Source organism: Peromyscus leucopus, chromosome 8b (genome assembly GCF_004664715.2).
Source record: "Peromyscus leucopus breed LL Stock chromosome 8b, UCI_PerLeu_2.1, whole genome shotgun sequence".
Lineage (NCBI taxonomy): Eukaryota > Metazoa > Chordata > Mammalia > Rodentia > Cricetidae > Peromyscus > Peromyscus leucopus.
The window spans coordinates 21,080,877-21,104,942 of record NC_051086.1 but is presented as its reverse complement, the minus strand read 5'-3'; the positions used below and the strand labels follow the sequence as shown (position 1 = coordinate 21,104,942).

At 42.1% G+C, this 24,066-nt stretch overlaps 1 protein-coding gene across 3 annotated transcripts in view; it reads right to left on the bottom strand.

The window, feature by feature from the left end:
- The window catches only part of Rbfox1 (RNA binding fox-1 homolog 1), a 1,601,479-nt gene that overhangs the window by 1,397,763 nt on the left and 179,650 nt on the right, over positions 1-24,066 (bottom strand). The window lies entirely within an intron of this gene.

Here is a 24,066-nt window from a genome sequence, read left to right as displayed (position 1 = left end):
AATCGTTCTTATCATATTGTTTAGATTCTAAAAGGCCAGTAAGGCTGTAGACAATCAACTCTATGACAGTACCTCCCATTTCTACATGATATTCAGACGGACAAAATGATAGTACATGCCAACACTGGGCTGATTTTTTTTTTTTTTTTGGTCAAATATACCTCTACTAAAAGTGGGACATTCAAACATTCAATAAAATAACACTTGTTTCTAGATTTAGGTGAATAGTGCCAAAAAAAAAAGTGTCTCCCACATGAATAGACAGAAGGTTCCCCTCATACACAGAGGTGAGCAGTGACTGGAGCTAAGAGCCATTTGTAGCCATCCCATTAATCCAGCAGAGCTTTGTGCTAAGATGCGGAGATGTCAGAACAGGTTACTCAAGAGGGCCTTCTTTTGAACTTGAACTGCTAAAATCCCAAGCATACACCAAAGGGGCCTTAGCTTAAGTGGGCAAAAGGTGAACAATCAGAGGAAGGCAGGAAGAACAGCCTGGCTATCAAAGGAGAGCTTCCAAGGCAGGGGAAAAAAAAGAAATAGGAAAAGTTTTTAAAAGTCAACATGCAAGTACAGCTGTAGTTAAAAAAAAAAAATCATTCAGAGGCAGACATGCAGAGGGGAAAAGATCAACGTTTTTGTGTCTGAGCATATTGGCAAAGGGAATAAGGACAGAAATGGATTGCTTGGATCCTAGATTGTGGCTAGAAGGAAATAAGCATGTAAAAAATAAAGGCATGAAAGACCAAGGTTATAATAATCAGGACCGAGTTTTCCTGAGTTTGGCAGACACTTTGCTTTCACTTGCTGCAGTTTGGAGCTACAGCTCCAGAGTGGTTATCTAAGGTCTCACTAAGAACTGAGAGCAAAGCACAGAGGGTGCTTTGGGTGGTGTGCAAGCTCCCACAAAGAGGCAGAACTAATCAGACTGGAGAAAGGCTAATGTGTGACCCGGAATCCATTTTTTCACAGCTGTAGTCTTCTCAACGCCTACTTCCCTTCAAGGCCACAAGGAAGGGCTGGGGCCATGGCTCAGTAGGAGCTGAGTTCAGATCTCTAGCACCCAGGACTGGAGAGACAGAAACAGAAGGTTTCTAATGCCTGGTGGCCAGATGAGCAAATCAGTGACCTGCTGGTTCAGCAAGAAGCCTTATCTCAAAATAACAAATCAATACAGTAAGATGGAGAGCGACAAAGGAAGACACATGAAGTCAACTTCTGGCCTCCATACATGCACATGGTCAAGTACATGAACACCCATGGGCATGCAGGAACATATATAAATGCATCACACACACACACACACACACACACACACACACACACACACACAGAATCCATAAGGGATACAACAAGTAAAGGAAACCATCTCTACACTGTAGATGCCTACCATCTGCATGACTTTAAGCTTTTTTGTTTGTTTGTTTGTTTAAAGGATGGGGTCTAACTACATAGCTCTAGTTAGCTTCAAATTTGTGGCAGTTATAAATCCTGCTATGTCCTCCTGCCTCAGCATCCAGATGGGATGGCACTTGGGGCGCATGTCATCACCATTACTCTCAGTTGGTGCTGAGAATTAGTGTTTGACAATTACCCTTACAGTTCACTCGGTCACCATCAACTTCAAAATGCCGTGAGTGACAGCTAGGTGACAAACACGGTCAACACACCTCTGGGATATTCACATGGCCTTTTCTACATGCGTGCAAACAGGCTGGGAACTAGGAAGATGGTTCACTGAATTAAGTGACGGTCTTGCAAGCACGAAGACCCTTTGGATCCTCAGAACTCTGGAGAAAAAAGTCAGCTGTGGCAGCATGTGCTTATATAATCCCACTGCTGGAGAGGCAGAGACAGGTGGATTCCTGTGACTCAGTGCCAGGCCAGCCTAACCTACTTGTTGAATTCCTGGCCAGAGAGTGACCTCACCTCAAATAAAAGTTGAAGGTGGCTCCTGAGAAATGATAGTCAAAAGTTGTACTCTGCCCTCTACGACATAGACACATACTGAGTGCACCAGCAAAGGCACAGAGGAACACAAACGTTCACACATGAACACACCAAAGAAATCGGGCTGCTTTTCATGAAACAGAACACTTGCTTTCCGAGATTTGTGTACCTGAAGAATGAGATGTGTCTACACAGTCATCCACCAGGATCAACAAGGGAAACAGGGACAAAGCATGATAAAGCATGCTGAAAACACTCGATACGGGGGAAAAACAAGTTCACTCCAGCCACAGGAAGAAAACGGGGCACCGGGGAGGAAGCAGTTATCTTTATGGATAGAGAAGAGCGGAAAACTTGCAATGGTCTGTTTACAACTGCTGGTCCCATGAGATGCGTAGCAGTGAGATGTGGGGATATTTCCTGGTCAATGAAATAGATCCAGAGAAGGATGCACCCTCCCTGGATGATACCTCAAGGATGTTATCATATTAAAGATATATCAAAGAATAAAATTCTGGAGCTGGTGTAAAGAAAGGGGGTGTGAGACAGATGGAGGTCTTCAGACTGCTACTTTCAGGAGCTCTGGCTTGGTCAGCGAGAGATAGCTCATGTAGCTGGGATACAAGAAGCAGCCATGAGGAGGAGTGCTAAAGATCTGAAATGCTTGGGATAGTGGGTCACAGCAGTGAGTCTCAACACTCAGAAAAACACTTTCCAATATCTAGGGACAGTGGCACCATCAGGTGAGTGGGTTGAATTAGCATCTAGTGGGTAAGGAGAGAGGAAACTCTTAAGCATCTTCAAATATACAGGGCACACCATGACCTCCACTTTCCCTTAACAAAAATTACTCACCCTGCTGTGCCAACAGTGTCAAGGTGAGGGAGCTGAGCTTCAAGAGAAAAAATATGGAGAGCGAACTTCATCTCTATGGACAAGTGTGAAGAAAGGCAAGACCCAATCTGGTAGCTACTGGACCAGGACAGTCTCTTGTCTTTAAAGGCTTTTCAGCACAAAACCACTTGGTACAGTCTTATTTCTCTTTTTCATGTTGAGATGAGATCCCAGAACAGTGATTTACATATGGTTTAAATATGGTCATACACCGTTAACATGGTCTATGCAACTTCTCAGCACCGGGAGCAAAGGGCTCATTCCCAGCAGATGCTGAAGGAAACTGAGACCCTAGGCTAGTCTGGGAGGCAGCGGAAGTGGCTGCCTGGGAGGAGTCTGACCAGGCAGGGTTATAGTCAGGCCAGTACTGCCAGAACTGGAGTCCCCAAACTCCACACGTCCACCAGAGTCCCCCAAGAGGACACATTCAATACAAGTGAGTTCATAAAAGTACCTAGATGGAGCAATTAAGGATTCAAGACAGGGCAGACTTACTTGCTGTCTTCTTCCTCCTTCACCCACAACAACAAAAAGGACAAATGGATAACAAAGGTGGCAGGGGGTGGGGGGAATTAATAGGTAAAGTTCCTGTCCTTCAATGCAAATATATAGCAATAAACAGAAATTAAAATTAGTGAAGAGACTCAGGTTTTTGTGCAAAGTGAGAAGCTTTTTAAGCTCAGAAGATGTAGGCAGCATTTTAAAAGGTGGCCAGGTCAGAGCAGGGAGAGTTCCAGCTGACCACATCCCTGAACTTGAAATTAGCATATTTCACTATTAAAGGACAGGTCTTTCCAGCCTAATTCGTTATGTGAACCGATTATTCTAAGTAGGTAGCTCTTCAGCTCTCCATTAATAGCCCGAGTGTCTTTATGACTGGCCTCTTTTTTCAAAGCCTTTTATTTTTGAGATTGAAAATACAGTGCATGTTTCTTTGATAACATAACATTTAAAATACATATCATATAAAAATCTTCTATTATAAAAACCTACTACTATGCTCCATTATGACATTTATGAATATTTATAAATGCCCACATACACTTATGCATAGTTCTATGCTTAAATATAAAATCAAAAGTATAATGCACATATCTTACATGTTTTCAAAATACATGGTATGTTATCTAAATGAATATATTTCCCTATAGGTTTTTAAATAAATGTGATCATAATGCATATAATATATAAATATGCACAGACACTATCATCTAATGACTTCCCCAGTCATACACCTTAGATACCTGCATATCAAGGCCTCCTATATTAGTCAGGGTTCTCTAGAAGAACAGACTGATGGAATGGATATATGAGTATGTGTGTGTGTGTGTGTATGTGTGAATGTGTGTGTGTGTGTGTGTGTGTGAGAGAGAGAGAGAGAGAGAGAGAGAGAGAGAGAGAGAGAGAGAGAGAGCACGTGAACATCTGTGCATGGGAAGAGAGAGAGAGAAAAGGGTGTGCATGGTGTGCATTATAATGGCTTACAGGCTGTGGTCCAGCTAGTCCAACAAGGGCTGTCTACCAATGGAAGGCCCAAGAATTGAGTAGTGGTTCACACAGTGAGGCTGAAAGTCTCAGCTGGTCTTCAGTATACACCAGAATCCCAAAGAAGTAGGCTCTAATGCCAGTAAAGGGACGGACTTGCCAGGGAGCACAAGAGCAAGAAGGCAAAGAGATCAAGCTTCCTTCTTCCATGTGCTTTATACAGGCTGCCAGCAGAAGGTGTGGCCCAGATTAAAGATGGATCTCTCCCTCCCCTCAAAAGATCTGCATTAAAGGTGTATCTTCTCATCTCAAGAGATCCACATTAAAAGTGGAGCTTCCCACTTCATGATTTAGTTAAGAAAAATTCCCTCACGGGTGTATCCAGCTGCTTGGGTTTTAGTTAATTCCAGATGTAGTGACACTGACAAACAAGAATAGACATTTTGTCATTCTTTTGTGTATGTATGTAAAGGTTCACACACATGGAGATCAGAGTTCAACCTCCAGTGTCATTTCTCAGGTTCCATACACCTTGTCTTTTGAGACTCTTCATTGGCCCGAAGCTCACCAGTTCATCAAGGCTGTCTGGCCAGTGAGCCCAAGATCCACATGCCTCTGACTGTCCAGCACTGGAATTTCCAGCATGCACCACCACACATAGCTTTTCATATGTGTACAGGAATTGAACTCAGGTCCTCAAGCAAGACAAACATTTTGCCCACTGAGACATTTTTCCAACAGGACTTTTGTCATTCTTAACACCTGCAATGTCTTCCTTTGAGAGAACAAACACTATCTATTTGGTCAGTTCCTTGTTTATGTACAAGACACATTCCCACAGCTGAGATAACACTGAATTTGATTTTTAACAAATAGGAGAGTTTACACCATGGAGGAAGTCATGTCAGCTTGTTAAGAAGAAAGGATATGGGGTCATCACTAACATCACTGTGATTCCCATTTTCTGGCACTTGTAGAAGCCATCTCTGGATGATACCAAGGCTGTGCAGCTGCTGAGAATGCACAGCCCCACAGGACCTCTGCTGCTCATACTACAGAGAATGCCAGTCTTCTGAAGCCTGCCGCCACACCACAGTTGTGTTCTCCACGACCTTCAATGGTAGAGGTGGCTGGGGACTAGATGCATCATTTTCATTGTCAAAGCCAAAGGAAGGGACGCCAGCAAGATGGCTCAGTTGGTAAAGGCACTTGAGACCGAACCTATCTGAGTTCAATCCCTGGGACCCACAGAGTCAAAGGAGAGAACTGAGTGGTTCAGTTGTCCACTGCTCTCCACATACACACTGTGTCAGTGAACGGTGGCACATGAATGAGGATCCTTATATTAATATCAATGAGTTTCTCAACTCTGCCATTAGAACACACAGCTTTCTGAAACACAACAGAAGTCAAAACAACCCCAAGAGGAGACTGTGGGTCTCAGCCCCCCAGTGACACAGAGTTGTCACCTACTTAGCTTGAAGACTCTCCAGAGGGAGTAAAAAACTGCTAAGTCTTTGAAGAACAAATCATTATTATTAAACCTCTGTGAAATCCTAACTTTGTACCATTTCTTTCTGAAGAAAGAAAATACAGACATTTAAAAGGAAACAGAAACAAAAACTAACCCCTGAGGGACAGGATTACAGACTCTTGCCAGAGTCAGCAAGGATGTTTATGCAATGACAGGCCAGGAAGAGCTAATAAAATGGGACCCAGGTGAGGAGGGATTCCTGCCACTCCACTGAGTGCCTAGCAGATCAAACATTGCCTCTAGCTAGAAAGGCCTGAGGAGTCAGGTGGTATACATGTCACTTCTAGATAAGGGGATAACTCAATATGCAGCGACCACAGCATGTCCCCTGTTCGCTCAAGTCAGAGTCTACACTCAGTTTCTGTGGTAGTTGTAAGATCTTGGTGGCAGAGTGGGGAGGGGTGGGGAATGGGTAGAGTTCTTGAGAGCAGGTAGGTAGTGAGGACATTGGTATTGATAGGTATTTTAAATATAATTTTCTTTATTTTTTTCACAATTTCAAACACATAAACAATGAATTTTGATTATATCCATCTGCCCCATTTCCTTCCCACAACTCCTCCTAGAAATTTCAACCATGAGCCCCTCCCAATTCATGTCCCTTTTCTTAATCCATTGAGCCTAATTAGTGATGCTGCATGTGCATGGATGTAGGGTCATCTCCTGGGGCATGAGCTACCAGAAGTCACATCCCGGAAGCACGCTACCTCTCCCTCTCCCAGCAGCCACCAATAGCTGCTCGGCTAGGGGCGGGGCTTCATGCTGTGAAGCAGTTTCTTCTGTTCATGCTGAGCCTGTGCCCTCCTGAACTCACAGCAGCTTCGGTAGCTGCCTGCATGAGGCCTGCCCAAGATCAAGCCAGTGATGAGCATTTTGAATGCTCAATTGTCTACTTTTATCTGCAAATTGATTGCATTGCCCTGGTTCCTCACATGAGAAGGGTCATAGACCTAAGGTCAGGTGGAATTAACTGTGTGAATAAGTCTGCTGATATGGAAGGTTGGGAATAACTTTCCTGTTGTATTCATTGCTAAATTTTTCTACAGAAGCTGAAGAAACACATGAAGCTCGCTGTAACAGAATGCATGCATCCAGGGCTGCAAGGGAAAAAGTATTCATGTCCTCCATGGCTTCACATCAAGTAGACCCTTCCTAGAAGAATGGGTTCCATGGCCTTTCCACCCTCAACATATTCCACCCTCAACATATATCATCTTGTCCATCTTGAAAGCTAAACATGGGCATGCCTGGTTAGAACCAGGGCAGGAGACAGAGAATGGTTCTGTGCATTTTCAAACAAGGACTGAGAATCCCTTGAGAAGAAAAAGAGCAACTTCTACCTGCTGTCCTGCTTTTCTGCAACTCCAGAAATATTGGCAACTTTGCACTGTGAAACTTCCACAAGGTTATCGTAAAATCTGAAACTTCCCCCCAAACACTTTCCAATCACAAAGATGAGGGAAACAGATGGCATAGTAACAAAGGGCTGGTGACAGACAGGCTATATGTAGGGGACACTCTGAGTTGCTATGGCCTGAGGTAAAATGGCTAGAACACACCCAAGTGAGGGAGCCAGCTACTACTCTATGTCAGTCATCATGGTCCTACTGCAGAGATGTCCTGCTACAAGAGATCTGGTTCTTTGTAAAGAACATGAAACAGACTCTTCCATAGACATGCATGACCAGATATGTGCACACACACACACACACACACACACACACACACACACACACACACACACACAAGCATGCACATACTACAGGCACAACAAATGAAAGTAAAGAAGAAAGAGAATGCACTTCTCAGAATGAGAGTAAGTCAGAAAGGCAGCAGAGCGCAGAAGACCACATCACAATGCACTCCGTCTTGACACAGCCAGTGGCCAGCGGGCATTTGTTGAGTGATGTAGAACAGGTACTATTTGACCTAGAACATCTCTGAGAGGTCTCTGGTCCTGAGAAGGTCCAGTTAATGCATCTTTTGCAAAGAAACACGGGTCCAGTAGGTTTTACCCACCACTAAAATATATCTAGTCAATCAATGACCAGGCTCTTCTAAAACACTAGGCAGATAGAGGTCTGCTGAAGAAACCAACAGAAGGCTCTGCTCTATAGCCATACTCTCCTCAATGATTCGTGTCTTTGTTTCCTTCAAGACAAAAATGGGTTTTCAGCAAGAAAATTAAGCAAAGTAAAGGCACAGTAAAGAAGGAAAGTTTGGGCTAGGAAGTGGGTAAAAGTACTTGCCATGCAAGCCTGCAGATCTCAGTTGAAGTGCTTAGTACTCATGACAGAGCAGTCGGGAATATGTCTGAAACTCCCACTGGGACACATGGCACAAAGGCAGGAAAACCAGAGAAGCTCAGTAGCAGCTAGCCTGGTACACACAGCTGCAGGGGCACCCTGTCACACACATCATGTGGAAAGTGTGATGTGACAATCAAAGGTGGTCTTCTGATCTCACACCATGCTGTGACACACTTGGACCAGTACCCGCATCCAAGTACATGCACATTCACACACAATACAACACACACACACACATACACACAAAAGAGAAAATGTTTTTAAAATCTAGTGAGCCACCACCCAGAAATAGACATTATTTTTAATAATTAGAATTTTTAAAAAATAATCTTGCAAAATGGGATGGTGTTCCTCATGTGACTCCGGGGGTTTGTCTCCTTGTCAAAGTTACAAAACACATGTCAAGAAGCCACTTAAAAGTGGAAGAATGTGTTTTGACTCCTGGTGCAAGGTATCTGGTCTACCATGGTGGGCAGTGCTTCGTAGCCAAAGTGACTCTGTGGCAGCAGGGAGGTGAGGTGACCAGTCAGGTTACTTTAAAGGTAAGCAAGCAAAGAGTCCAGGTCTGATGCAGGACATGCATAATGCAGGGCATGTTTGTAATGATGGCCTCCTCCAGTAAGGCCTCACCTCTTTAAGGTTGCATAGCCTTGAAACACAGCACCACCAACTGGGGACAAAGGATTCAAACACAAGAGCCTGTGAGGGACATTCTACACTCAAACTATAACAAGTCCTATATAAAACACAATATAGTATATCCTTTATTATAGTTGTTGTGTTTTATTGTATACCATGTAATTTCTATGAGGAGAAAGTATAAAAATGATTTGGCTTTGGATATAGACACGTGATAGATAAATAAATAGATGATACATAAATATATGATAGATAGATGATAAATTGATAGATAGATGATAGATAGATGGATAGATAGGTAGATAGACAGAGGTAATAGATAGATGGATAGATGATAGATAGATAGATAGATAGATAGATAGATAGATAGATGATAGATAGATAGATAATAGGTAGATAGATGGATAGATAGATGATAGGTAGGTAGGTAGGTAGGTAGATAATAGGAGATAGTGATAGATCATATATAATAAGATAAATGTAAAATAGAGATATAGATGATAGATTTGTAGACAGACAGATACAGAGATAGCTAATAGATACATATATATGGTAGTAAATACAAGCATAGGCTCTAAGTGCTTTAAAGTTTTAACTTTCATAATGTCACAGAAAAACCTAATAATTTAAGAGATGACTGAATAGAAATATGAAAGAAAATAAGAAAGATGATAATGATGCTATGACAGCCAGGTATTATAAAACAAGTTCATACAGGAGTGTATGTATCCTAGTTTGCCCCCTATTGCTATGAAAAAGATCATGAGCAAAACAGTTTGGGAAGGGAAGTGTTTATTTCAGCTTACAGCTTATAGTTCATTATGAGGGAAAGTCCAGACAGGAGCTCAAGGCAGGAACTGAAGCAGAAGCCATAGAGGACCATTGCCTCTCACTGGCTTGCTACTCAAAGCTTGTTTAGCCTACTTTTTATACAATCCAGGACCACTTGCCAAGGGGGTGGCACCAGCCACAGTGAGCTGGGCCCTCCCACATCAATCATTAGTCAAGAAAAGGTACCACAGACTTGCCTACAGCTAATCTGATGGGGGCTTTTTCTCAGTAAGATTTCCCCTGTCCAGATATGTCTAGGTTTGTGTCAACTGACAATAATTAACCAGCACAGTCTGGTAGCCAGCAGCTACAATCCCCAGCATTCAGAAAACAGAGACAAGAGGACTGTGAGTTAGAGGCCAGCCTGGGCTACCGAGTGAGATCCAGTCACCTGTCCCTTAACCAAAATAAAAGGTCAATCTCAGATGGAGAAATTTAAAAAGAAAAACAATTATCACCATCCAATTCTGTATGAAAATTACATAGAATTTACTTAGAAAAACTATTTCTTTGAACAATAAGGCATTCATTTGAAGTTCGCCAATCTTTTAACTTACATATTTTATATTAAATATGATTTGCATTTTTAAAATGACATATCTTATTGGAGAAATTATTTTGGCCACTCCACGTAGTTAAAAGGATATTTATTTAATGGTGTAACTCACAAATTAAGTAATGGGTAGGTCGCAGGGTCTAATGCAGTCCAGCGGTGTTCTCCGGAGCTCTACACAGTCAATCTGCACTGGTCAGCGTGCTGGCACCGAGAGAGCGCCCAGCGCGAGCGCTGGCCCATCCAGCTCTCGGGTCCCCCGGCGCCTCCCCTCGCCCCACCTCGTAGGTGTGACAGTTGCCAGAGTCTCAATGGGGGTTGGAACTTCCAGATCCAAGCTGGAATGGCTACCCACTACATCTCCCCCTTTTTGTCTAAATAAGAAGGTTCTAAACTAATACAAGACTATATACAAAGGAATGGTTATCAAATATTGTCCAGAAATAATGAGAGATAATGACCTAGATAAGCGGAAATCGGAGCTAGCACTCTCCTGCCTCTTTCGCTGGTCTGGGGCTAAGCTAGGGAATTGAGATAGGACTAGCTGCTCCCTTTTTCGGGAATGGAACCGTGTAGGTGTTCCCTGGTTATATGGAACTTTGCAGGCGGGTTTAGGTACCCGCCAGCTAGGGAGGAGACGGCGGGAGCCGCCCAGGCCTTTGGAGTTTGCCCCACGTTGGGCGCCAGATATTGGAGAAATTATTTTGGCCACTCCACGTAGTTAAAAGGATATTTATTTAATGGCGTAACTCACAAATTAAGTAATGGGTAGGTCGCAGGGTCTGGGGAAGGTGTAATGCAGTCCAGCGGTGTTCTCCGGAGCTCTACACAGTCAATCTGCACTGGTCAGCGTGCCAGCACCGAGAGAGCGCCCAGCGCGAGCGCTGGCCCATCCAGCTCTCGGGTCCCCTGGCGCCTCCCCTCGCCCCACCTCGTAGGCGTGACAGTTGCCAGAGTCTCAATGGGGGTTGGAACTTCCAGATCCAAGCTGGAATGGCTACCCACTACAATATCTGGCTACTTTTTAATGTAAAAATGTATTCCTATCTAAGCAGCTGTTTATTCATCTGAACATTCATCTTTAAGTGTCTGGAAATATATTGCACAGAATCCTAATGATAAAATCATGTGGTACTAAATTTTTTTTTCAAATTATAAAAGATTTATGACTACCATTCATATCCTCCCATGTTAAGGAAGAAACCTGGGCAATAAACTGATCATTTGGGCTCACTGTCTGAAACATGGCTCATCACTGTTCGATAATTAGTATGGAATGGGAAGGTCACCATATTTAGTAAGGCAAATAATTAAACCAGCAGGTGACAGTCTATTTCTTAGATGCTTTGGCCCCAGGAAACAATTTTAGGAACTGAATTCTCCTTGACTCTCCTCTACTTCCCCATCCCCTCACCCCTTTTGATCACCTCCCCCTGAAAAAGAGAGAAAAAATTCTTGGATTTCATCATTCCAGGTAACAGACCTGTCACATGCATCCCCTCTCCCTAATCTTGTCATTTACCTTCTGAATTCTGCCGAGATAAATGAGCGCAGCAACCTTTCGGCTGCTCGGTAATTTTATTGGCCTCCTTCATGGCTTCCTATAGATTGTATTAACGGCCTTGCTTAAAGATAAAAGATAAAGTGTGTCTTATGCAAAACGCTTCACTGAACACCCAGAGCCTTGGAAACTAACAGCATCAGAGTGCAGAGGAGAAAAGAGAGGATACAGAAGCATCCACCTGCAGGGGCGCTAAGTACCTTTCCTGTCAGGGCAGCTATCCCAGAAACCCGCGGGCAGAGCAGACTCACACTACAGCGAAACACAACCCATGGAACTTCTCAGAAGCTCATGACAAAACTTCAGTGAAGACTATCCTTTGTTTTATTTTTAGTGTGTGTGTGTGTGTGTGTGTGTGTGTGTGTGTGTGTGTGTGTCTGTGTGTGTGTGTGTGTGGTGCCCATCCAGGGATATGTGCACATGTGTATGTACATTGGTGAAGCCCACAGGCAAGTCTTGGGAGTTATTCCAACTTGTTCTGAGACACAGTCTCTCACCAAACCTAGAGCTCACTGATGAAGTGAGACAGGCTGGCTAGTGAGCCACAGAGAACTTTTTGTCTCCATTTCCGCAGCATTGCGATTTAAAACATGCCTCACCACGTCTGACTTTTTATGTGGGGTCTGGGGATCACGCTCAGGTCCTCATGCTCACACAGTCCGCACTTTAGCAACAGAACTATCTTGCCAGGTCTCTTCATTTTTTTTAATTTAATATTTTCAGAATCGTATATACGAACACTGTCTTTACATCATTTCTACTCTTCCTTGTATCCCCTCAGACCTCTCCTTTGTCCCCACTCATTCCCTCTCAAATTCTTGGCCTTTTCTTTACTCACTTAGAAAACAAACATCTCTCTGATGACATTTCAATACACTATTTTAAGAATAAAGTGAATTTTGATGTGTTTACCCTGTGTTTGGATACACAAAAAAAATTAACTCCTATGCTTAAAACATCAATGTTGTCTTTGAAGATATTGTCAAGGAAGGGGATACAAAATGTCCAAATAAAAGGATAAGACAGCAAGGAATTAAACAAAGCCAGTGTCAGCTGCAGAGGGGAGGGAAGCTGTGTGGGTGGGTGGGTACCATTTCTACAGTAGACATTTCCACTGGGAATGGTGTTGACAGCAGTATTGTTTTGGCAACTTCCTGGAGCCCGCGCTGCTGGCAGGGATGCAAATGAGTGTAGCTGTAATGCGAATCACTGTGAACATTACTCAAGAGATCTTCCTTAGGGTCCATTTCTATAGCTCCTGGGTGTATGCTCAAAGCACCTTAAGTTAGCAGAAACACCTACACACTCATGTTCATTACAGCACTAATGTCAATAGCTGAACTGTGGCATCAGCTAGGTGACCACTGATGGATGGACATGTGATATACCAGAATGATTGAGTTTTATTCAGCCATAAATGAGGATGAAATGATATTGTTTGCAGGATGGATGAAACTGGAAATTACCATGTTAAATGAAATAAACCAGACTCAGAAAGACAAGGGCTAGAGAGCTGGCTTAGCACTTAGGAGAGCTTCTCTCAAAAAATACTCTTTTATATGTAAGGGTGTTTTGCCTACATGTATGTATGTGCACCACTTGCTTGCCTGGTGCTTATAGGGGCTGTAGAGAGTATCAGTCCCCTGGAACTGGAGGTATAGATGGTTGTGAATTAGCATATGGGCACTGGAAATCAAACCCCATTCCTCTGAAAAGCAACCAGTGCTCTTAAACTGATGAGCCACCTCTCTAGCCCTAGTAGTACTTCTTGTTCTTCTAGATGGCCTGAGTTGATGACTGCTAGCCAAGTCAGGGCACTCCTCACTCTAGCTTCAGAGGATCTGACACCTCTTCTGGACTCTCAGGAACCCACATGCACACACACACAGGCACAAACAAACACAACTAGTAATTTAAATCATTTTAGAAATAGAAGTAAATGTATCACATGTTTTCTCTCATACATAGAATCTATGGGAACAAAACAAAACAAAAATGTCATACAACTAAAAGAAGGAAGAGCCAGAATGGAAGAGGGCAAGTGTGTGCATCAGGTATAACATAGAGAGTACCTATGATCAAAGCACATGTGGGAATGTTCTAATAAAATCCATTACTCTGTACAACTAATATATGCTGATTCTAAACATCACAAAGGATGTTTCTAAAATTGGAGACTACTTGCTATGTCCAGAAAACATAAGGAGCATCTTTTACTGCCAGCCCCTGCAGGGGGCAAGGCAAGCAGATGCTACCCCTGCCCTCTTGCTGCTCATGTTCTGGAGAGGCAGTCAGAAGCAAGAGAAGAATGGGAATGGTCCATTCATCTGTTCCTAGATTTATAACTGAGACAGGAGGCATCCATCTTTGGCTGGGAATAAGAAGGTCTGAGCAGGAGCTAACAGGAGATTGGCCTTGCAGGAGGTGACATTTCAGTAGACTCCAAGGGACCTAGTGTAGGAAAGAAAGTAGAAAAGAGTGAGCCTGACAGAGAAGAGTATGCATGGTGTCCTGGAAGCAGAGAGGCTTGGCTGGCTCCTGGAACTGAAAGGAAGCCAGCAGCCTAAAGAGGACTCAGGTGAGGAATGAAGAAACAGATAAGCCAAAGTCAGGAGGTGGTTCCTTCCTAAGTTAGATTTGACCTTGTGTCTGCAGAAGTAAAAATGCCAATGTTCTAACAATGCCCAAAGACTTTGAAGGCTTGTCTTTAATTTCCAAATAAAGGAACACAGGGCTGGTCATTCATATTTACCCTCTAGGTAGCCCTCATTTATTCCTTTCATCTCTGAAGGAAAAGTCTGTTGCCCCGTGACACACATGCACCCTGTTGTCATGAGTATATAGGCCAAATCATGTATTTCCTATAGGTGTGTTCCCTACAGGGTCACAGGACACATCTCTGCTCTCTTCAAAGAGAAATGTAGAATGTCTGCCAAAAGCCACAGCTATCCTCCTGAGGCCAATGTGGTCTGTCAAAGCAGTGTCTAGAAAAGGGAAAAGTCAAGGATGCTGCTTTTAACTTTTGCACAGGAAGGTATACATTTTTTAAGGCAGGGAGAAGCACCTTGTGTAGGGAGAAACAGTGTGGCTGACATGCTACACAAACTCACAGCCCTTGCTGGTGATGCCAGATCACTACTTTATATGGAGTCTACCTGGCTTTATTGAATTCAGAGAGATGATAAATCTGAAGCCCTGCAAAAACATCTGACAACAGTTAAGGATGGTCTGTGAGTGTGTAATACATATTTATCAACATGGTGGAAGACGCAGGCAAAGACTAAGTATGTGTCCCTTAAAGTCATCTGAAAGTCATAAAATGCCATTAATTACTTTGTCACGACAACCTTGTTCAATTTCATCTCAGGTGACTTATCAGCTTTGATACGGAACTGAAATTTTAATACCAAATTGTGCCCAGGAACAGAGGTGGCACACCTTAAAACAGAGAGTTTCCCTTTCTTCCAGGCAACATTAAACTAATCTGCCCTGACAGGAGAGGACTCTTCGGAACTGACTAGCAAGTCGCCCACATATGAAGCAGTAACCCAAATGTCAATTACTTTTCCAGGGGTAGACAAATTGCCAGCACACTAATGCAATTTAAGCCCAATAATTAGATAACAGGACTACAGAGAGGGCCTGGTGACAGAGCTTCTGAGATAATAGAATCTAGTGTCCTACTTCTTAAATATTAACATCATTCTGTCTCAGTCAATCGGTTTATGGTAATTTAAAAAAAGGGCAAAGCAAATTCCTTTTATTGCTAATAATATTGTGCTACTGCAGAGTTAGCTTTGAAGGTTAACAATCTACGGGGTCAAAACTTAATCATGCGTTATCTCGCATTTGTGTGTGGGTTTTTTTTTTCTTTCATGTCTTTCTTTCTGAATGCCCTCTGTGGAAATCTAAGGTTTACTAGAGAAGTGTGAGCCAGGAAAACACACACACACACACACACACACACACACACACACAAAATGCCCTGACAACAACATTGGTTGTCAATGAGGCCATCCAACTCAATTAATGGCATCATAAGAAATCAACCCCTTCAGATTGTACACATTTGAAACTATCTCAACTTGGTAATCTTTTCTTTGTCTCTGAATGGTTCATTTTGGGGACATTGTGACTGTGCCTGGGAATTAGTTTCAAATTTCATATGTCCCTCAACCCTGTCACCATCATCATGTTTCTCTATGGTTAGCTCCAAATAGCTCCATAAAATACCAGTGCAAAAGACAAACAGTGGGTTTATCTGCTTTGATTAGTTGGATGGATTGTGTGTCTTTTATTTGATGTAGTTATTCTAAGTGCCTAATAGGTTTTGAAGCTTCTAAAACCTTCTAGAATACTCCAGATCAATTTGCATTCTCCCAAATACAGTTCTTTGATATTTTCAGCAATATATTTAAATGTGTGGTTCTGTCACAACTCAGGAAATGACTTAGCTTTAAAAAAGGAAGATGTCTTTGTATTAGTATCCATATGGAAGATGTATTTGTATTAGTATCCACAGTTCCTTTAAGGCCAGATATGGAGGGCAAATACTACATGAAGCCATTCCTGTGAGGTAGTTATAGCTAACTTGGCATACACTCATTATCCTAGCACTTGGGAAGCTGAGGTGTAGGGACTACAGAGAGTTCAAGGCCAATGGGCTAAATAATGAATTCTAAGCCAACTTGGGATATAGTGGTGGTGGTGGTGCCTGCCTTTAATCTCAGCATTCAGGAGGCAGAAGCAGGTGGATCGCTATGAGTTTGAGGCCAGCCTGGTGTACAGAGTGAGTTCCAGAACAGAGAAGGCTACACAAAGAAACCTGTCTCAAAACAACAACAATAATAACAATAACAGTAGTAGTAATAATAATAATAATAATAGTAAAATAAAACTACAGGATGATGGTCGAATAAGGCCACTATGGGAAGGAAGCAGAAAATGGGGAATTGTCTTCAAAGGATACAAAGATTCACTTTCTAGGAGGTTCCTGAACAAGACAGGCCTTTGGTTAAAGATATTGGGTTATGTACTTTAGAATTTGCTAGCATGATGGATCTTATTGTTAAGTGTTCTTATCAAGAAGAAAACCTGTATAGAGCAGAAAATGCAATAAAATGAAGGAAACATGAAGAAGCTGCCTAAGCTGCTGAATAAACACAGGTGCACAACCTTGAACATGGAGATGGTTACAGAGGTATTCTGATATCTAGACACATGAGATGTGGACATCAAATATACAGAGCTTTCTATGTGCCAGTCATACCTCAAAACATGTTTATTTTAAAAATATATATAAAAATAGCAAAAAGAGAAAATACAGAAAAGAAAAAAGATGAATTAACATAATACCTGCCTTTGCCCTTCCTCTTCCTCTTCATCCCCCCTCCTTTGTCCCGCCAGTGATTGAAACCAGAATTTTGTATGTCTTAGACAAATATTATCCCAGGAGATGCATTCCCAATACTCTCCTCTCCAAGGCTTGGCATTCTCTCCCACACAACTAAGAAGACGGAATGAACGATCTCACAGTTCCTTTAAGGCCAATATGAAAAACACCCTTCTCCTGTGGGTGGCCATAAATGACCCAATCTCAAGGCCAATCTCAGAAGCAATGACTATCTCTAGTCCATTCCTGATCATTGGAATCAAATTGTTTCAGGGTATGGAAGTAATAGATAAAAAGCATCAGGAACAGAACTGTGCAGAAGCTAGGTTCTAAAGACATGTCTAAAGCAGAGGTCCAAGATGAAAACGAACCTTCTCTAAGGGGACATATGCACACTTCCTCGGCGCCCAACATAGCTATCACCCCCCACCTCAGAACATATTTTGGGTATTTTAATTTAGATGAACACAAGATGAGGGGGTGACTTACAAGTAAAGCATGACAAAGCCTAGTCACATGCAAGGCTGACACACTTGCAGGTAGGGACTGATCTCACTGAGTCAAGGGGCTTTCTCTGTCATGTGTGTGCTCACCCATAGTTCTATCATCCCCCTCTCTCTTTTCTGTGTGTGTGTCTGTCTGTCTGTTTGCCTATCTGTCTGTCTGTTGGTTCAGGTATGTATGTGGGCATGCATATGTGTGTATATACCATAAGTCAACCTTGGGTGCATTTTGTTCCTTGGGCACTGCTGACCATTTTTTTTCTGAGACATGGTCTCTCACTAGCCTAGAACTTGTCCAGTATACTAAGCTGACTGGCCAACAAGCCCCAGCAATCTGTCCAATGCTATTCAACTTTAAAATCTTTAAAAATAGCATTTATTTATTTATTTACTTACTTATTTAGTTATTCCTATCTCTCTGTGTTGGGGTACCCATGCCATGGTTCATATGTGATGGTCAATGGACAACTTGCAAAAGTGAATTCTCTCCTTTACTACATGTGTCTTTGGAATCAAACTCAGGATGTCCCACTCAGTGGCATGTGGATTTGCCCATCTCATGACTGACTTTTCTACATGGGTTATGAGTATCAAACTCAGGTCCTCATACTGACTACACTGTCTCTCCAGCTCCTACATCATGTCTTTTAAAAATGCAAATATGTTTCCACAAGTTCACATGCTAGAGAACAACATATATGTAAGATGGGGCCTCACATCTGTTCATGCTTGGTTTCATCTGCCAAATATATCATTAGGTTGTAATGCAGGAAATCCCACCCAATCTACACACACACACACACACACACACACACACACACACACACACACACACACACGGTTCATACCTCAGCCCTAGCCCAGTTCCCAGTACATGCCATAAGAAACACACACCCAGATGCACAGTTAGAATTTACATCTGGCTTCAGAGAACCCTTACTCCTTCTCTACCATGGCACAGTAACTCATCAGCCACTATTTTTCGCTCTCCACTTCCTCCAGCAAAACTCTGGTCATCTTCCTTCAAGGTGAACCACTGTCCTTGTAATAGTTACGTGTTTCTTAATCATTTAGTATGTGTCAAACTGTTCTGGTTTTCAGAGCATCCCTACCCCTTCTGAATGTGTCACTAATGGAGGTTTTTGAGAACAGTGTTTCTAATCCCATTTTCCCTGTAAGCCCTATGGGTTTTATTGTGTGATTTTACACAGTGCAGTGATTTCAGGAGCCATATGTCCTGTTACAGCAAAACTGATGATTCACTAGCTCTGAAGAGCAGGTGGAATTGCCCATATCATTTGACTCCAGCTACACAGGCATAGGTGCATGTACATACATGTCAGGTAACTGCTGTTTTTCAGATCCTGACAACTGCCTTCTTTGGAGGCACATATTGTAAGGGTTGAGACAGTGTGCACAATGGGCCACCCACTCTCTTGCCCTAGAAAGTATTCTGATTCCTCTTGAAACAACAGTTCCAGTATTAATATGATGCTTTAATCTTTCTAGAAAGATCTTTTAGCTCCATGCTCTCTCACTGCCTTTTGGAATCAAGGTGTTTCCTGGGCTAACAGAAATGACATGGCACCCTATCCAGTGTGTCTTCACTACCATGGCCCTGTGGACATCTTCACTTGCTTCTCCCAAATGGTACCATCTCCGGTTTTCTCCACTGGGCTGTGCTTCTGTCCAAGGTCATGGATGGCTGTCCCTGAGCATTCCAACTACAGTTTATGGCTAGGCACCAGGGTGTTTACACAGTCCAGGACATGACTTATGTGTTTTCCCTCTGTCTTTGGTAACCTCTTGATAGGTAGCTCTGGCTAAGACTGTTGGCAGTGTTATGTAAAATTAGTTGCATAAGCATGCTCTCAACACTGAGAGACCCCTACCCGCAAGAGTCTCTATTGACTTATGTATGATATCACTTCTTTTTTTTACTTTCCACAGATTAAACTCACCTTCCATCCTTCCACCAAAAGTTTGAAATACAAAAGGATCAGTGACTGGATAGACAACTCAAGTGATCTCCATCAGGTGAGTATTATTTGGTTAATGCAAATTCATTATACTGTTAAGGAGATTGGAGACCTTTTGGTACAACGTGCTAGAAGAGCAATCAATCTGCATTAGATCCCCCATTGTTGCCACTCAGGTTTAGACCTTTTGGAGATATGATCCACTAATGTGTTTCAGATCTATTGATTCATCCCAGAAAGACACCATTGAAAACTCAGAAGTCACCAAATGAACTTTCCATTAAGTTTGGAGACGATGGTCACAGCTCATTTGACTTTTATGAACTAGAAAATGTGATGTCGGCCACAATGGCCTTCTATTAGGGGAAACCATGCGTTTAGCCATGTAGCAAAATACTGTAGTCAATTATGTGAACACACACCTATTTTACACATGGCTGGCTCTGCCTTTAAATTATTAAGGATGTGCATTTAGCTTGTTTTAAGGAGTATTTACCCCAAGAAAGAGATGGGTGATAAGACTGTTCAAAAAAAATAAATGAATATTTTTCATTTCTATTAAATACCTTTTCAATAAGAAAATGGAATTGAGCAGAGAAACACTTTTGGCTGTTTATTTCTTTACTGCAGAAGAGGAGAAAACACGTGATCTATTTGCTTTTTGTAAATGAAAGAAAAGTGTGCATTATAGAAATGGAAAAAGTCCCCAATCAGAAACAGTTTGAAATCCATCTGCCAGGTAGGAAACCTAATGACAATATAAAATGAAGATGACAATAGAGAAAAGGGGAAAACTATTTAGATAAGGTGAAGTTTCCTTTTTCTGAAGTTCATCTTGATGGCGTATTCTATCAACATCATTTTCTCTCAATATACTTATGTTTATATGAGTATTATGCATAAGCCAGATTATATTAATACTAGACTCATTATTATTCTATATTTCAGCAAGCATATACTGTCATTCTGAATATAATTCTAGCCAGCAGCAAGCAGAATCCACCAACTTTGAATTGTTACACATTTCACTTGTGTCCCTCCCCATAACACACTGTATGAAAACATAGAATGCTGGAAATGAGCTGACCCAAATCTCTCCTTTTCAGAAAATGAATTAACCCCTATGGTGTGAACTAACATGCTCAAGGTCACAAAGTGATATGTCCAAGGTCTTAGAGTTCCCAAACATAGCTCATCACAAATACATCTTTCTCTATTTCTATCTCTTAAAAATAATCTCCCTCTGTGGGTTTCTTTGATAAAGGAATAGACAGCATGGAATGTTCCAAACACATGTACAGCCCAGTCCAGCCTACAATGCCTTCTTTCGGGAGTCCATCTTCCCAAGTCTGTTAATGCTTTCCATATTTTAATCTGCCAAAATTAGCTTTCTGCTTCTTTCTGCACATCTTCATTCCTTTGCCCTCTCCTTAACCCTTGCATTCCCACAAATCATCCTGACTGAAAGAGTTTGGTTCCGGTTTCCTATACTAACAGTATCTGCTCTTGTCTTTGCACAGAATAGACCAAAATGAGCATATTAACCAATTGGAACTGGGTAGGGGATAAAGAAGAATTCAGGGTTGGCTTATGGGAACCCAACATAAGTACACGGGATCCACAGATGTGGAAGGAACAGCACAGATAGGTAAGTCAGAAGTTGTCCTAAAGGTATTCTTGTTGGTGGATGGGGAAACAGAGAGGTGGGGCAAACAAACCTGCCCCAAGTTCAGAAGGAAAGCAGGGGCTAGAAATAATAGCCTGAAGAGCCACCAAGAGCTGCTTTGGAGCTAAAAGTCTAAATGAAGATCATTCAAAGATAGAAAATGAAACTGTCTATGGAGCTTATGCCCTTAAAAGGCATTCATTTTATTGAAGTTCCCAATAGAAAGCTTTGTGTTTGTCTAAAAATCATAACCTAGATACATATCACTAACTAATGAATTTAAGCTATAGCCAGAAAGAGTGAGTATATTGTTCTCTTCACTTTTCTTCCACTCTGATACACTCAGTGTCAAAGAAAGCATATGGTAGATGCTTTTAAATTTATGTTGGAGGCTGTTGAACACCATTTCAATCCGAGGTATGCAGTGGAAGCAGAGAACAGAGAGGACTTGGACACAGAAATTCAATAAAACAGGGGGAAAGTAGGAAGTCATTGTTTCTATTTGTAAAGATAAAGGAGGTTGGGGATAAGGATGAACCAGACATTATTAGCATGATATATAAGCATTGCACAGTGCCATTTGTAACACTTGAATTAAGAATAAATTGCCTGAATAAATTCCATTATTCTAAGAAATAGCACAAATAACAAGTTGACGGCACCAGGAAAAAATGAAAATAATAATGTAGAGATTTTTGCAATTGTATGTTATTTCCCTGTTTCCAATCAAGGATCTAGTTAGGAAATGGCTCAGACCAGAGGGTGGAGTCCATTTTTAATGTCATGGCTTTGAATCAAATTGAATCCTTTTAGGACAGGAAGTTATAGAGTTATTGTTAATAATAATCTGGATGTATAGCAGACCCCATCCCATGCACCATGTTAAATGTTTCATAGCAACTACTTGAATCAGCTGCAGAAACAAGGAAGATTAGTGTTACCTTTATGGTTTTATATATGCTGGACCTGAGACTTCTCTACATCACTTGCTCAAGATAACACATCTGCAAACTTGGAAGATATTCAATCAATTCATACACATGTACCTTTGATTTACTCATCTATTACTTTTGTGTTGCTATATTATATGTGTGATATATGTTTGTGGTGCACATAAATGTGTGGGTGCAAGTTCTTATGTTCAAACATGCTGAAGACACAGAAGGTCATGTCTCTCTCTCTCATTCTCCACCTCATTGCTTTGAGACAGGGTCTCTCTCTGAACCATAGGTTAACCTCTTCAGCAGGGCTGGATGGCCAGTAAGACCTTGTGATCTGCCTGTTTCTGCCACTCCACTTCACTCCACTTGACCTGAGCTCATCCATAATGCTGGAGTTATAGACAGACACACAGCCAAATCATGCTTGTCATTTTTATATGACAGCTAGGATTTGAATTTGGGTCCTCATGCAAGAATATTCCTACCCATTGAGCAATTTCCCCAGTCCCTCATTGACTCTTATGAGCTTCTGTCTTCTTCTTCTTCTTCTTTGTTGTTGTTTTTTTGGTTTTTCAAGACAGCGTTACTCTGTGTAGTTTTGCACCTTTCCTAGAACTCCCTCTGTAGTCCAGGCTGGCCTCAAACTTACAGAGATCCGCCTGGCTCTGCCTCCCTAGTACTGGGATTAAAGTCATACGCCACCAACGCCCGGCTCTTCTGTCTTCTTAACCAAAAAGCGTAGGGGTCAATGAACTCTACCTAACAGGCTTGTTTGATGCACCATCTGAAAACGCATGCACGGCACCGGGCCTAGGACTTCTACAGATGGCAGCAGCTCTCAGGAATCATTTTTATCCACTTCATAATCATTTCAAGGTTTTGATGATTTGAGTCCCAACGCACAGCTGTTTCCAATCTCACTCATCCACTTTAATCCTAAGCTTGGCTGGACTTCCCAAAGTAATGTTCTCCATTTTCAGATCTAACAGGATCCTGTTTCCTACATCAGAACTTCCATCTATGTGAAGGTGCTTAAGCAGACTTCTACCACTTAAAAAGGAAACATACTTTGAGACCATGGAGATGGTTCAGTCAGTGCTCAATACGTGAATGCAAGGACCTGAGTTCAAACCCATCATCCATGCAAGAAGGTAGGCATGGTAGTGCATGTGTAATTCTGAGGAGTCAGAGACAGGTGGATCCTTGGGGTTCATTGAGTGGCAGACACAGAGGATTTGGCAACTTTCAAGCCTGTGTTAAATAAGGTTGACAGTGCCTGAAGAGCAACACCCGAGATTGTTGTCTAGCCTTCACATGCATGCACACAATTGTGTTCGAGTACCTCCACATTCAAGAAAACACACACACACACACACACACACACACACACACACACACACACACACACCAGCATATCAGCATTGCTCTTTCCTACCTGCCTGCTCCCTGAAATCAGAAAGCTTAGAATCCATTTCACAAATTCATGCTCCTCAGGGCAGAAAGGAGTTCCAAGTCCACAAAAACACATGTGTTCTGTTGACTTTCAGTAAACTGATGCTGAAAGTGGAAGAAGACAAGTAAGCAAGTCAAAATGAAGAGAGGGTTGCTGCACAGGGACTGGTCTACAATGCAAGATGCCAACTCTAAGTACTGCCAAACCAAGTAAAATCCATCACGGGGACAGGGCTCCATGATGAGGATGTTTCCTAAAGGAAATCGAGTTCTAGGATTAATACTTCTTCCAAGCAATCCATCACTCCTGGGCACTTCACTTTAGTGTATTTCAAAATTGTTTCTCTCTGGCTGTACATTTGAAAGATTTAGTGGCAAGA